Consider the following 17,324-nt stretch of genomic DNA (forward strand, 5'->3'; position numbering starts at 1 on the left):
CCTGGAAATTACATGTTAACTTGTTATAATTATTGCGGTCAGGCCACGATTGATTTATGAGACTTTTAAAAACCAAATATGTGTAGTTCTCGTAATGAATGATATTCTAAGGTTCTTCAGGAAATTAAAAGGCAATGGCTGCCTTAGGAAATGTTCTGCTTGCTTGATTTAATAGGAGTTTTAGCTGGAAGCTGGTGTGAGCGAGCGACTCAGACCGGTTCTCCGTTTATGATGGAAACTTTTATTACTTTAAATGAATGACCGAGATCACACAATGATTAATGACACAACAAGTACAACTCTGACAGAGGACAAAAATGCCCCTCCGAGCTGATTGTCGAGCATTTTTGCACATTGCTATGTTCTGTTCATCCATGCGTTTTCCTTGTAATTTATTGTAACAACGCTGCGTGTATAATGCCAGAGAGACGTTTACAGAAGTGTTCCTTCACAGACAGCTTCTTGGTGTGGTTGTTATCATTACTTATTACACGGCTCGTTGGAATGCTCGATTCTGATTGGCCAGTCGCAACATTTGCAGGTTCGTTATTCCAAGGTTACAAACTCTCAAAACTAATAACACAGGGCAACGTGGATACAGCAAATCATTTTGACAGTTTTTTTGGACAAATGAAATATAAATATGTCTTTTAATAACATACTGTATATGACATTATATTTACAAATGATTCATCGGAATTGCCTGTTGGTGACATTTGAACGTCGCTCCTTACCTTTAAACCTAAAGTAAATGGCTTTTGCTAATAAAATATTTCAAATTCACAATTCATGTCCAGATTTTTTCTCATGCGGCAAGTTGCCGTGTAATAAGTGGGATAATGTACAATCAGCCTGCTGTTAACGCGAAAAAAGCCCCGACAGTGTGATCAGGACCCGATGTGAAGCAGAGGGTCTTGTATCACCCCGAAGGGACATATTTCTGCGATAACAACCGGCTGCCTGTACATTATCCCTTACATATAAACATATTTTTTAAGGGACCGTCTATACATTTGCAGCGCTTGCATTACAATGCCAGTGATTGAAAGAGACCTTCATTAACTGAAGGTCTTGTTCTCTGCTTTTCCAATGACTAAACAGGACCTCATTTTCATGGTCAAAAGGGAAGAACAGTGCATTCACCGGGACCCAAGGCCTTTTAAGAAGCTCACTTATTCACATTCCACCAAAGTCTTTCATGTGTGTCAGTTTAGCCCATTTACAGATTGGGCAGATGAGCTGTGCGTTTCATTGCATTTTATCATGTTTTATCCCTGACAGGCATGAAATTGAAACGGAAATTCTTTACTCTGCACGCTGAAAATCAAGAGGCTATAAACTTCAAGCCATGTGAAAGTGCAGCATCGGATACAGTCCGGCCTTGGGCGATTCACCCTGAAAGGAGCTTGAACCATATCAGCCTGTTGATCATCAAATCATTTCCACATCACATCACACAAAGCACATCATCCAGTTTTCCCTGACTATAAACATCTCGGTGAGGTATTCTGCATTGTTATTTCAGTGAAAACTAAAAATGTCACGAGACAGGGGTTGTAACACAAGCAGAGTTAACAAATTAGAAATTTGCCCTATCGCAAACACCCTGTTGAGGTGACAATAGAAAAGGAAGACTGTGTGAAAATACAAAGGACAAAACAATTTTTTAGGCAGAACTCTCACATATTATTTCACCTTGAATATTCATCTAAGCAGCTCATAACTGGCAAGTGTCCTCATTGCTTTTCTATTTGCTGTAATTATGAGAATCTCTACAGGCATGTAAGCAAGATAGAGACGAACCCACTTTCTTTTCTTAAAGGCACAGATAGATTATACTTTAAAATTCAGCACTTTATCCAATTTTGTCACAGGAGACCCAGAGAGAATTGGCACAGATGAGACCTCGAGAAAAAATGATCATATGCCCGACCCACAGAAGTCTTAAAATGAAATTCCTTCTCCTATAGAAACACCTCTTTGATCTTATGAGGGAGATTTCATGACAGTTTTGCTGTCATCACATTCAATGTACTAGACTGAATTATTTATGAAAGACCTCAATACAGCATGTGATGGTAAAAGCCTTTTCCCTCCTCCCTCAACAATGCCACAAGCGGAAAAAACAAAAATGTCACATCAACTTTAGCTCAGGGAAGAGCAAGGGATTGTGAACATAACAGACGTTTAGCCTCTGAGCTGGAGCGTTTATGTCATATCTGAGGAAGGTATAGAGAGGAGCAGGAGACGCAGATCATGTGGCTTTTCGTAGGACTGTAACAGCAATATGTTTAAGTAAATATGTGAATAATCTGTTCCCCTATAATTGACAAAAAGAAATACAGTAGACAGATTTTATCAGCTTTACAAGACCCAGTGTTCATTTACTCTCATTCCAAAAAGTGGCAACGATAATCTTCAAAATTACCTATTTGCATTTACAGGAGATATGCTGTGGATTGACTTGGGTGAGTAAAACAGAATTTTAATGTTTTCATTTTTTTGTCACATCACAACAGCTCTATACAACACGCTGGAGTGTTTAACTGAAATCCCATCATGCTACAGCACAGAACGCTTTCACTTAAACCAGAACAGCCTGTGCTCATACGTTCAAGAGTACACTGCAGTATTTAGCTGAGATATGTATGAGCATTCTCGAATGTTTGTCGCTTCTGTAAACAGCGTTTATGAGGTCACTGAGGACGACGGCAGAACAAGAGCTGGACCTTCACAAAAGAACAAGTACAATTTGTCATGTGCTGAATGCTGAGTCCTTAAATAGCCCAGCACAAAAAGTCCTCAAAAGTAGGCTATTAGAGCACAACAATGGTTCATGAGATCCACTTGAGTGTAAGATATGCCCTGTCCACTAGAATGCTGGATGTCACCACAACCAAACTTAGTTACATCCTTTTTCCTTTTAGTTTAATTTCATTTTTTTGTAATGTTTTTTTTTTCTCAGTGTGATGTGAGGATTTCAAATGAACAACATTTTTCACCCCTAAAGGAAGTAGACAATCCAATGCTTGCATTTAGTTATTATTAGATAAAGCTCTGTGGTTTGTATTACTTAGAAGGGAGAGATATTAGTGGCAAGTTATTAAAAACGACATATTGTGTACACTACACTAAAAAAGAAGCACTAAAAGTGGTTCTCGGCTTGAAATCATAGGAGAACCACTTATATAGTGTTATATAGTACAATATGCTGATACTTCAGTGGTTCTTCGGCAGTTCATTTGGATCACTGAGGTGCTATTTAGAACCGCTAAAGAAACATGCAGGGGCTTAACAGGTTCTTTATACGGAAACTGTGCTATATGGTTCTTCAGCGGTACATAGCACCATTTGTTTTGGTGTAAATATTATAACATTTTAAGCCTGTACTGTACATAGTTCATTACGGTGAAAGTACTTATGCCGTACCAAAAGTCTCGCTAAAACTTTCTTTTTCATTAGGAAATATGTCAACACAGGATAGAAAACTAGACTCTTTAAACTATTTTGTAAAAGAATACGGTTAAGCTAGCATAAATCCTGTTTCTCGATTTACACTCCTCTTTTTTCACAGCAAAAGAGACCAACGGAAAGATGAATGGATGAGCTGACTTCAAGGACAGATATCTGCTATATTTTGTTTGCTTTAAAGGAAAAGTAATAAAACTAAATAATTACACACCACTCTCCTTTTATCGTTCACAAAATAGTACATCACATATCAGAAACCTAAAAACCTTCACAGACAGCACTTGCCTAAGGCCAAAAAGTGGCAAATTTGGAACAAATGTAGGAATTCTCTTTTTTGTTTTGCATTCATGAAAATAGAATTGAACTTTCCCTGAACCATGCTTCCTTTAATGGACTTGGTCCATGTTGACCCAGGAGTTCACATTGGAACACGATCTCCTCCGTCCCACCACACTGAGAAAGCAATCAGATTAGACCCCCACAATATACGACCATCTCACTTTCATAATACAAAACTTATTTCACCCACTCATGTGTGCGACAATGTTTTTTCCATTAACATTTTAAACATTAAAAGTGTTTTTACAAAATATTTATACTAAAGGAAATGACAATGGTCTTTGCGTTAAATATAGTCTATTAAAATACAGTTGAGCCTTTTAAAGCTGTTAATAGAGAACTGCACACAATTGTTAAAGTGTCAAAAAATATATTTTATCAACCAACATTTACACTAAAACCAAAAAGGTTGTGTGCCTTTTAATCTGAGGAAACGCATTTTGACTGCATCTGATAAAATGGTAACCTGAAGTCAATACATGTCTCGCTCAAGTTTACAGAAAGAACATTCCCTTTTGATTTGCTTCAAATGGAGCAATTAACCTTTCCCGTCCTCTTTCTGTTTGTCATTGGGCAAGGTAAAGATGAAGATATTTATTCCATTTACTCACAGTCAACCAAAACAAGCGGACGAATCACAGCATCTCCGTCTCTGTAAATACAGACCCTTGCAGCAGCCCGCCAATCAGGCCTTATAAAATATTAACACAATGTCATTGCCCTTTCCAAATCTCTCACCAAGAATTCCCTAATTGTTCCCTTTCTTTATCTCGCAAAAGCAAAGTGTAAATAAATTAACAAAATAGCTTTTATCAGCCTGAATAACCTTTTAACTGAGGGATTATCACTGGTTTATTTTTCATTTCTTTTCGGGCGATAGCAGCACATGCCTCATTGATTACTTTGCTGAGGTGGTGGCCGGCAGAGAAAACAAGGGCCTGATAACAAACCGAGGTCTCTGCACTACAATAACACACTGCGCTCAGATTAGGGCCCCTGACTTTGCAGCTTTGCTCAGTTTTGTAAGATGGAATGCTGGCTGGAACGGAGTCCCGTTCCTGATATACAGCACCGTGCTAAGGCAGATAAGAGTCATAAAAATCTAAAGACAGCTATGTTACATCTGTTTTGATGCGTTAGTGGGAAATATCAGTTTGAAATGTTTAGGTCATAAAATGTACACATATTGTACATCTGACATGCAAATACTTAGGGCTAAATGGTCCTAAAAGGTATCATTTTGATTCCCGACTAACATAGGAAATGAATCAGAATAAGAAAATAATATTTTGCATTCATTGCATTCATATTATACAAAACGAGAAAACTTTAGGTGTTCGGGCACTTTTGACCAGGAGAAGTAAGAGGATTCATCCACTTTATATACTGTAATTACTAAATCAAAACTATTCATGCCACTTTTATGATTTTTATTAAAAAAAATCATTTTTTCATGCTGCCTAAAAACTTCTGCACAACAATTTACAAATATTATACATTCATACTTGCAAGAGCAAGCTCCACCCCTGCCCCCGGGGCTTTCTTAAAAGGTTCCAGGTGGCAAGATTTTCCTTTATCTTTGTTGTCTGCAAGTTGTAACTTCTCATCAAAATACGTACAAATGACAGTGTATTTGTGGTCGCCCGGGAGTGATATTTCATAAGTTGAGTGTTTATGGTATTTAAATTCCACCATATAAGCAGTGCAAATGACTTTACTTTTGTTAATTGTTCCATCTGGATGTGCTTTATTAATAAATTCACCATTAGGTCTTTCTTAGGGAAAGTTTTTTACTCCCAGAACTGTCAAAACTGAATGACAAACAAGACGTCATTAAAAAGAGAAGAAGGTAAACTGCGAAACTCGATTTTGAAGGTGAATTTTCATAATACTAATCGTGTAAAAATATGAAAATTCAATACATTTACTATAATGCATTACTATAATCAATATTCATTCTTTTACATTACATTTATTGTGAGATACATTTTTTAGATCAAAAAGACCGATTGCTCGCAATGCTAGTTTGAAAATACTGCTTTTTAAAAGTTATTCACCGTACACCAGAACCATAATCGCATTGCAATTCTCAACAGCAGTATGAAACACTACCTCGCTCTTCTAAATCTCTTTGAATCCACACATAGACCGCCAGCATCGCCTTCAAACTTCCATACTGTATGTTTTCAAAAACAAAACTGTGGACTGTTAATGTTACCCAACGCTTAAGAACACAGATGTCTGTCTTAGTCATTTACACCTGCATATGAATGGAAAGCTCAGAGAGGAGGTCAGGCATATCGCAGCGATGGCCCGTTCCACCACTGCATTATTCAGGCCTGCCTCATATCTCAATTTTATCTCTCTCTTTATTTGCATTGAACTGTTGTTGCTTTATCTCTACCAGCTCTCTCTCTCTCTTCACACCTGTCACCCTCAACCAGGTAGACTCCTTATCAGATCCACATAGATGGATTATGTGCGAGCACCTCATATAAAACGCTTTATAAGGGGGAACAGCTGCTTCAGCTGGTAAACCGTGAACTTTTGCGAGGAACAATATATTAGATCAAAAGCAGACAATCAAAGGGAGCAGTTACCCTCAGCAGTCCACAAACAGTGGCTTTCTATTCCCCAGACACGCTTTTCATCTCAATCCTTCAACAACCCCGCACCCGACGTAACATTTAGAGATACAGTACAGGTTATAAAAGCGGCCTTCCTGCTTCCTTTGTGCACGACGCGGTCTGATTAAAGATCCGCCAGGGCAGGGCCATCAGATTGCGCGGCTGCGCAGGAACCCACGATCCAGTGGAGTTTCTTTCTTAGCTTTATTTACATAGCCGTGTCCTCGTGTAAAATTGGCAGTGCGCAGACCAACTGCTCGCAAATAGATAACAACTGCTAATACGACACTTTCTGAGATAACTTCAGAGAGGGAGAAAAAAGATCTGAAAACATCATTATTTTAATGCATCATTAATGACAAAAAGCCGATTCCTTAATTGCATTCTATAATTGTAAAGCTTAAAATTGTTTGTATCAGTGCTATTAGCACTAATAAGGAGCAGCAGGCCTGTACATCCTGGGAACTGATGGAGAATTCCTAATTGGTTGACTTTTGCGTGCCTAATGGACGATTCTCTTAATTAAAAAGACACTGCAGAAAATGTTATAGATCAGACACGGCAGAAGGGGGGAAAGTAAACGTAGCTAATCAAACGTATGAAAATGAACAGTTCCAGGAAAACTAAAAAGGAGATCTGTAGATACGATTTCCAGAGCGATATTTATTCATTTTAGCCCCTTTGGTTAACAAAATGGAGATGTGCTTATCTTTAGAGCAGCTAGGAGAGCGATCATCCTTTACTATGCGTAACCGCAACCCAAATGAAACAAGGCTTCAAAACAAGGCTTTAAAAACTTACTAGTCAGGGTGCCTTTGAGGATATTTAATTAAAATCTAATCCTGCATTCATTAAGGCTCACATAAATTAAGCTGTCATTCATAAGATTTATGGATTCTCATTTGCATTTTGCATACAATTCATCAATTACTCAAGTATGAAAGGAGCACATTTCCCTTGGAGCTGCCTGCTGCCCTGCCAGCATTTGAAATGAGAGAAAGAGCGATACTGTCAGGCATTCGAAACAAACTTTCCCCACAATGTCTGCCTCTTGATTAATCTAATTTCCAAGGCATCCTTTTACAAGATTGTACACAGTCCAGCTGCAGTTTTCAATTATATGTCCTGTCCTCACTGCTAACTTTGAATGGGAAATAGATATAGCGCAGGGCAGGCATCCAACCCTGATCTCCTCCACATCACATGCCTGTTTACTCTGATCTTCGTAAATTAAAAAAGAGGTGTTTTAGAGGCACGAAGGGGGGGAGGCCGAGGGGAAATGCCGTGATTTTATTTGGTGGGATGTCAGGCGAAAGGCTCGCCGTGTGATAATAGCATTTTTCCTGTCACATTTACATCCGGCGTGGCGTGGCGTGCCTTCTGACTGAGGGAGTGTGCGCCCGTTGAATAAAACGACTCCCTGTTCAGAGGCCGCTGCGGGAGAACGCCGGCGCAAACGGAGTGCTTAAACCAAGCCGAGCGTGAATACCTCTAAGATAAAAGGTCAGGCAAAAACAAACAGATGACTTGTGAAGATGAATAGAATTAATTGAGTCATTAATATGCATGGTTAATAAAGCTCGAAAAAATTCTACGCGCAGAACAAAATCATTGTCGACTATTCTCTCTTAATGGCCCATATTTTCAGCTCGAAGGGATACGGGATGTGTACGTATCAATCTCGGCGAAGGGGGGATTTGACGAACTGCGCGGGATAACCTCGCCGTCGATTGTTAAAGTCAGACAAAGCAAACAAAGCGAACTTGTTCTGTTGAGGATATTAATTCCCAATTAATCCCCAATTCTGGCAAAGGAACAGACCAGTGCAGTAAGTGAAAGTCATCTTGAAGGGTACTTAATTGGTTCCCCAAAGTAAAAACACTTGATAACGAAGATCAAGTCGCAGTTTATTAATCCTTCCCTATTGTCTTATGAAATTGTCGTTGAAAGGAACTTCAGATAGAGCCTATAGTTAAGACTTTAATGTGCTTTTAATATTAACAGCAGGAAGCAATTAAGAGGCCGCAAAACAATTGCACTCAGACTGATGCATATTAATTCAGAGAATATGATTTCAGAATCAATACGATTAAGACAGTGTGCCACACGGATAAGCGTGCAAATGCTGTCAAACACACACACATTTTAAATTCCAGAGGCTTTTTATTTTAATGGAGGGAAAAAACATTCATTCCACATTAAATGAAATGATAATAAAATTATGTTTCATAAACATACATTATCCTATGCATTTCAATTAGCAAATGACAGAACAAAGACCGCTTTTGAATTTTTCTTTAATGATTTCTAAGATTGCTCAGATGCGGGTAATGTCAAAGCCATAAACCATGCGACCTGCAAGAGTGATTTGTATAAGTTACGATGCCAAGTTGCCACTGTCTTTTGCAGGAAAATGGACCAAAAATAAACAGTAACATTTGCATGTGTGTATCTGCTAAAAGGAAATGTCAACTGTAAAGCTAACACGCATACACAAAACCCTAATCTACTGGGGTCTTTAAATGTCTAAATGTTTGCAGCTAAAACAAGCCATGATGATAATTATAACATGAGCAAATATCTGATATTGAAACGTGGTGGGGGGTGGAGCGGGTTAAGGTCTGCTTCCTCTCACGGACAAACAAACTTAATGTCAGAACTAAACAGGAAGTCCTTAATGATTAACATTAATTGGACTGTGGAATCGAAGTCCTGCGTGAAACATTAAACAAAAATGATCCACTGTTTATACTCGTTTGGCTTTTTTAATAATTAATGAAATGTAAATATTCCAGGGAGTCCAGAAGTGATCTGTGGTGGGAGAGGAAGCGTGATGTTTACACAGCGCCGCAGTGAGTTTGCGTGGAAGAGAAAGAGGTTACAAATCCCTCCCGTTTCTGGGCTTCCAAGACAGAAGTTACAATGTTTCCTCTCTTTCAAGGACACCGCAGGAGTGTTTTGTGCTTTGTGAGCTTTGTGAAGCGAAGCAAAAGTTTCGCTCTGTGACCTGTAGATTCTGATCAGATCAGCCAGCTGCACTTTAAATGCTATTTAACTTGAAATCAGCACAACTGACCCCAACCCACCTCTTCACCAACCCCAAAAATGGGCCCTTCTAACGGAATACCCCGGTCTGAGCGAAATCAAGGGCCGGACGCTAAATACATGACAGTCAGCCAAATCCGTCCGTGTAGGTCTCTCTTTGATCCTTCAGGAGGAATCACTGACTGCGTGTGGAGAGCAAACAACCAGAACCTTTTAAGACAGTCGGAGGGAAAAGTGCCCCTCCCGATCAGGAGACAAATCGAACGTGGCGCGTACAAGTTTACTTTCATCCTCGCCGTCTGATTGCCATCAACTGCCAAATGTGGCATAATGGCAGCGAGGCGAGGCCCGTGTCGTTAAACCCGCCAAATGACAATTACTCCAGACAAGCTTTATCAGGGCCCGTGACCCAGCCGCGGCTCCATCGCCGCCACGCTAACTAAATCACTCGCTTTATTCCTGGAAGCTCTAGATTCCATTAAAAAGCTTCATGAGGAGGTAAGAAAAGTCCATTTAGGCTCAGCGTGAGAGCAAACAGACCGACTCAGCACATCACGCGAAGTCTTCACACTGCTTGATGATGTAATTCTTAATGCACGGACCTGGTACACATAAATCTTAAACGAGACATCACCTGAGAATTTTTTCTTTCCTTCTCCGCTATCTCTCTCGGCTTTATGATGAATTGTTTGCAACATCTCTGCGACTAAAGCCTTCAACCTCTTCAAACCGCTGCCTCTAATAACTCGTCGCTACAGGAGGGGTGGGGGGGACATGACAGAATGATGAATATCACAACAGACAGCTCCAATATGGTACAATTTTAGCAGATCAATATCGCGCTGCAATATAAGAAAAAAGAAGCAGATATTAGTCTACACAGTGTATTACAGATGAGGTACATCTCTGCTCTCTACTCTCGTGCTAGACCTCGCCGATATTTCACGCACGTCTCGTACGCCGTGGCTTGAATATTCACGGATGGCCGTGGAAACTAATCGCTTTGAGGGTCGAACGGGCATCTGCTTAAAATTAGCATGGCGCGCTAACGTTTCGAAGTGACTTCCGCGGACAAGGTTACTTAAACAGAAATAAGCTATGGTAGGAGGTGGGCAAGGTGCTAGAGGCAATTATTCAGGAGAACAGGAATTTCCCTCACAGACTAATAAGATATAATAGTTTTCAGGAGTAGTGTTGTGCAGCTACTGTTGTTTTAAGCTTCTACAGAGAGCACTACGGTCGCCCAGAAGTGCAAAACAAGACAAATATTTCTCTCAGAGGCTAAAAATAATCTAGTCACATACCCTATAACCACAAAAGAGAGAATGTCAGATGTGAATGTCAGAACTACTGTAAAGTTCACGTTTACAGTACATTACAGTAAGATTTATTTTATTTAAGTTTTTTAAATAATGAAAAAATCAGTTGACGTTGATCATGTTAACTTTTCAGGCTATTCGGTAAAGTCACAAGGGGGTTTTGTGAAAATTTGTGGAGAAAAATAAGACAAACCAATGCTGACCTTCACCCAAAACTTAATCAAACGGTCATGCTAACAGTACATTTTCAATGAAAATACACATTAGGAAAATGTTTCTTTATTGATGCTGGGTACAATTGCTCATGTTAGTTCAGTTTTAAACGGTATTAGTGAATGCTTAACCCTTAAATAAATTAACTAAAAGTAAAAAATGCCGACTATTAGTGTTGTCGACTATTAGTCGATGTAAGCTAATGCAGTAAATAATGTTAACAAATACAAACTTAATGTAATGTGTTACAAAGAAAATTTGTTTTTTTAATGAGTTCAGACTTTTAGACCCTATTGCATATTACGCTGGTTGGAATGTATGCAAACAAACATCTGTATGAGACTTTAGACTTACAGTGTTACAGTAGTAACCTACAATAAATAATTGGGCAAAACAATTAAATTCTCAGGAGCAGTAATTTAGGGGGGGGAACCTGAAAACCTGAAAAAATATTTTTGTCCTCATTATCTATCTCAGCACCACATAAGAAAATTCATAAGAATTCACAGCAGCATGGGTTCCATTCTAACTAGACACCACTGACCATATTGCAACGGGCCGTCTCGCTCTCAGTCCCATCAGCGAGACAAGTAAGATGGTCTGGGGCAAGAGAGGGGGATTGCAAATGTTCATAATGCATAATATCTACTCTCACCAGGGAGCAGCAGAGGGGCCCCTTAGCTGTCACCGGCAATAGGTCCCAGCCATTGTGAGAGCTCAAGGTTCGTTAAATACTATTAATGGAACACAGTATCCGTTGTGCGGCTAAACTTGTCAGCATTTCATTAGAGACTGATAAACATATAATAGAGAAGTGTCAGGCCCAGAGTGGAGCGTGTGACAGACCGGGCGGGGGCCAGATTTGGAGGATTTCACTGCTGCGATCATTCATTCCCATGATCCACTGCTGACTGACAGAATGATCTCAAACAGTCCGGAATGTTACAGGGAGGAGAACCAGACCCACTGTCGTCTGAATTGCGATGACAAATACAAAGGTTTGAGCTATCAGACTGTTTGTATTCCCTGAACCTCATCAGAGTCAGCTGCTTTAAAAATGCATCTTTGGAATTGTGGGTTGAAATGAAGAAAATATGTTGAATCACCCCATTATAATGCCAGAAAAACTGTTTTTTATCATTTTTACTGCAAACATTTATAAATGATGTAACAATATTTATTTACCACATTTTTTTATTAAGCAAATATTTATATCTAGAAAAAAATCTAATATAACTTCCTCACCGAAAACACAACTGCACAGTTCATCTCATTTATCAGCTCAAGATCACCCTTTCACGAAAAAATGAGCTGTAAAACATGGCACTTTTGTACATCGTGCTGAACGAGACACTTAAGTCTGTTAGACCATCAGCAATTGATCACCGACACTGTTAATCAGTTAATCTCCTCTTTTTCCCAGGCTTGCAAGAAATATGTAAAGAAAGATAATTAAAAACGTGTTAGGTGAAGGTCCAGCAGTCTTGCTCCAAGTGTATGTTCTCACAATGCACGCTTTGTTCGTCTTATTAACCTTCTCGCTACTCAGCGTGCCTATAAATGAAATCTTTAGCCCTTTACATGTGAAATTAAAGCTGCAGTCCCCTGAGCACTTTTAATTATTCCTCTCCTGAAAAACTTCCACTTTTGTCAGCCCGCTTTATTAGCAAAGCAGCCTACTCCCACTCTCTCTCTCTCTCCCAAAGTCTGTCATGGTTCACTCCTTTGAATCGCTCTCTCTCCTTTTTTCGCCTCTTTTCTTCCAGCAGGCCTGTTAAATTCTCACCTTGCACTGCCCTTGTCATCAACCCGATGAAGCACAAAGCTAGGCAGCGAGGGAGTGTTTACTCATTTCCCCAGCACATTATCTATCACATTAATCACAGGCCCGGACCTTCTGGACACAGCGGTCTCCTGCTCTGCCCTGGACTCTCATCAAACCTGACCATCCCTCTCAGTGCACTACACTGGGTAAAGACGAAAACTCCACGCCAGTAAGAGCCACTGTCTCTATATACAGCAAATAGTGTTGAGATAGATAAGTCAAATGCCCATGTTTCTCAGTATCGTTTAATAATCAGGGAAAAACACAAGGTGCTTGACATAAATATGCATGATAAATGAAGTCAGTGTATCCAATTAACTAAAATTAATTGCATGTAAATTGCATCTGTAGTTTTTCCTTTTTTTACCGCACTGTTCGCATATGCCAAACAACCTTTTTCTCTGAATGTTAGTGTAACACTTCTTATGAATGGGCTATGCAAGGACTAAAGTGCAGATCACAGCTTTTTCCAAAATAGTAGTGTTGCATGTTGGTTTGGTCCGTCAGACTAAAATTAAGCTGACGTATTTGCTATTTCGCTAGTTGGGTACACAATACATTCAGGCAAGGATCAACTATAATAAAAAGTTTTAAATGTATTCTCAAGACTATATTTTAGTAAACAGCGTAACTCATGATGCAAGCTTATTTATTGTCAAACAATGTATATTTAAATCTCAATAGAGGACAGATATAAATAAAACAAGAACCTTTCACATATTTTGTAATTATATAAAAAAAAAAAAAAAAAAAATGTATTCTTTGCTTTCACAATTTAACAGGCTTTACAGATATAACCTTTCACATTTTGTCTGTTTAATAAATTGTTCTGATAGAAATTGACAAAAATATAAAAAAATAGAGTAAAATGTGAGACAACTATAAGATAAAAAGCTATAAAGAGCATCTGCGTCCAAAAAACAATATCCTGTTCTTCTAGATGCAGCAGCGTCTGGCAGCTGTACTATCCAAACAGATAAACAAATGTGCCCCCCTATTGAACTGTGCCGATTTAAACATTTCCTTTGAAACTGATGTGTTCCAGGCTCTTCTAATAAAGGCTGTGGACACGGAGTGCGAGGCCCTGAAACAAGAGCTCTTTACAGCAAGGAAGAGGATGTTTTAAGAGACGGTTAGCCACAGGCAAGGAGTCGGCCAACACAGGGCCAGGAACTTGTTTGTGAAATCTGTGCTGTTGAATTGCAAGTTCTAATGAGGTTATGGTCAACAGCAACAGTACTATAAATTATCTGGCGTTTTCTCTCTAGTCCTTGTGCAATTAACGTTTCTGGCCGACTCGGTGAAGGCGGGGAGCGCCCCTACATCTGAAATTCAAATAAATGACCAATGTAAATAGTTTAGAAAGCGAGTTTACACAGTGAACAATGGCCTGTTATGAGACACAAATGCCCTAAAAAGAGGGACACTGGTGTGGGGATGGAAACGGTAGGGGGTGAGATGAGCCAACACAATGCGGCCCTTCTCCTAAAGCAACTTGTTATCAGGCAGAACGCAGAACCTCTTTCAATCTGCATTTAAATGCATTTCATTCCACTAGCTCATTTGCATTAATTTCTCCATTATATTTGGAAATGGCCAAATGTCTAGCTGACACAATGTGGGAGCCCATCACCAGAGAGAGAAGCCCCACACCTGATGCCAATTTTAGGCCTTTGGATCATTTCAGTGCCCTGGCCCGGTCTGACAACTCCAGTTCTTTGCAGTCCAGAGGAATTTTCAATTGGATTTGCTTGTGGTGACAAAATTGTTTCGCTCATCTGAGGTTTTTTTCCACATTTGGTGAGAAAGAGCATCTATTTGGGTGCCATGGGAAAACCGGTAACGAATGATTCTCAGTGGCTTCTGATTTCCACTATTTGTTCAGTATTAGGGCCACTTATCTCTCAAAGAAAAAGCAACATGTGTAGAGAGAGAGAGTGACAGAGCAAAATACAGCCTCACTAACGGGCCATTGTGCGCTACGGATCTGCATTTAAACATGAGGGCCCCTCTCTCTCTCTTTCGCTCTCGCCTGCTTTCACACAGACTCAGTTTTGCTGCAGTCAATTACCACCGCTAATCCTGCCCGCAATAGGGAGTAAATATTTCATTACTTTTTCAAATAAACACTCAGTTTGCCTTGCTGAAATGTCATCCACAAAGCAGAGAGACAACCGGCCACTTGTATTTCCTGAAAAAAATAAAAAAAAACTCTGTACAAGTGGGCTTTTGGGTTGCTAGAACAAACAAAACAGAAGAGAAATGAGCTACACTCAACAGTAAAACATTTTAGCAGATACAAAAGAGAACAAGAGTGGATTTCTGTAGCGGGTTTTTCAGTAAGTGCCTTCGGACTGTGTTTCTTTTCCTCGCTAAACCAAACAGTAGGAGCGGCTCTGTCAAAACCTCCATAGACACCGTGTCATTCCCATCGGCCAATAAAGCGTGAGCTGTCTTGGAGGAATTAGCGGCCTGACTAAAAACACAAGGGGGGAAATGACAGAGGGATCCTGGCGCTTGGTGCTCATTAATCACTGCAGCGTCTTTGACCTTTCATTTGCCAAGGGCGCTGAGGGAGGAGGAGGCGGGTGGCCAGGGCAGGGGAGGGAGAGAAAGAAAGAAAGAGACAGAAAAATAAAAAAATAACAATAGTCTAGAAGATGCCAAAACACATTTTTAACGAAGAGTGAAATTAATCAGCGACATGGTTTGTTAATAGTATCGGGCACCCACCGGGTGACATTTTAGATAGAGGGGTATTACATCTTAGGGCAGAAAAATTACATTTTAGGCTTATAAAATTTAACACTTATATAGAAGGAGAGAACTAACTAGCTGGCTGGTTGAAAAAAAAGCTCTTGTCTCTAAAAGTTTTTAACAGAATCCCAGATACATATGCAAATTATTCGAAGAGCGCTGCATCGAGAAGGAGGCGTGTAACATGGCAATTGGTCGTCGTGAGAAATATTCTCAAACTTTAAGCGAGCTGCTCTCCAGCTGGAGACAGCACTGAGAGCCTGAGAACCCAGCAGAGGCGCATGGCTCGGGAACGCTGTGCCGTCGGGCTGGGGGTGGGAAGTACATGTTGATTTAAAGCTCTAGATAATGAGACACACGAGCAGGCACAGGCTCCAGCTGAAATGACACTGAGTGCATTGCTCCAGAAATAAATGTTTTCACTTAAGCTAACATGTGTTAGGATTCACTACCAAAAGCCTTTTTACCTAACCCTGTAAAAGCATGTGAGCACAAGCATTCCATTAGTGTCACAGTCAAAGGCCAAGCCATCCTGTGAAAGCTCATTTATATCAAGACTGAGGTCATTCTCTTGCTATACAGTTAGTGGGTGTCGGACGGCCATATGGCCGACACTCAGTCAGAGAAGTTACTTGCTGAACGTTAAAGAAGTCAAAGTACAAAGTAATCAAATTTAGGTTATGATTCTTAAACTTTCATAAAGCAACTGCTGTGAGAGTATTAAGATATACTGTATCCTGGCATATACTGGATTCATATTGTTGCTTGTGACAAATATACATATAGTCTTATTTTAACACTAATTGCAGTTCAAGGTTAATTTAATCAGCCCGTTTCTACCTCTGAAGTGCTTGCTCCAATTTAATTGTCTATTTTTATTGCTATCGTGAGGTTTTAATTGAAACCAATAGGGATCCAACAACAACTGTGACATGTTGGTGTCTGGGGGGAAGCTATAAATACTGGAGAAAAATATGTGCATTATTAATGCGATTTCTTTATTACACAGAGTTGGGTAGGGTTTGTTTGTGTTTTTATAGTCGGGAAACTAAATTTTAATTGGTAATCGCTTTAAATGCAGATTCAATAAGCAAGTTCAACTAAATAGGGTTAAATGAAACTTCTTGGAAGACAATCCAACAGCGCTATGGCACATGCCACACCTGATTTACTGAACACCAAACATCAAGTATTATTGGCAATGATGATTTATTGGGTCATTTTTGCATACCTTAAGGCAATCAATCGTAATGGCGCTATGTCTTAACAATGAAAGGCATTATGCATTCAAAAAAGAAAAAAGGATTGCATAGCTATTGACCGAGCACTGAGCATCAGCACAAGTCCCCGGTATCAGATTCTGCATAGCAGCTTTGGCTATTGACACTATTGATTTGCCGCTCGGTAAGCGTTATTGTTGGAGCTCGTGTTGTCTCATTGTGTGGGGCGCTGCATTTTCCGATTGCCCTCACAGACATTTCCATATATCTGACAATATTCTACTCTATTTCAAGTACAAAAAAAAAAACTGTTGTTATGTTAAACAGTGTACTGTAGTTAGGGTAGCACAACACATGTCTGAGATCTGAACGAACCATTTTGGGAAACATATGCTGACTGATCGTTAAAAATACCAGCTCTCAGACAAGAAACAAAAGGAGAAAAAAATTATATTTCGGTGCATTACCGAGCAAAGCGTCTGAGGCCCTGTTGCTAGAGTGGAAAACA

The 17,324-nt window shown here is 39.7% G+C and overlaps 1 protein-coding gene across 6 annotated transcripts in view; it reads right to left on the reverse strand.

Annotated features, from left to right (window-relative positions):
• The window catches only part of dachd (dachshund d), a 99,674-nt gene that overhangs the window by 53,858 nt on the left and 28,492 nt on the right, over positions 1–17,324 (reverse strand). The gene's annotated exons all lie outside the window — the stretch shown is intronic.

Source organism: Barbatula barbatula (genome assembly GCF_947034865.1).
Source record: "Barbatula barbatula genome assembly, chromosome: 9".
NCBI classification, from domain to species: Eukaryota; Metazoa; Chordata; class Actinopteri; order Cypriniformes; family Nemacheilidae; genus Barbatula; species Barbatula barbatula.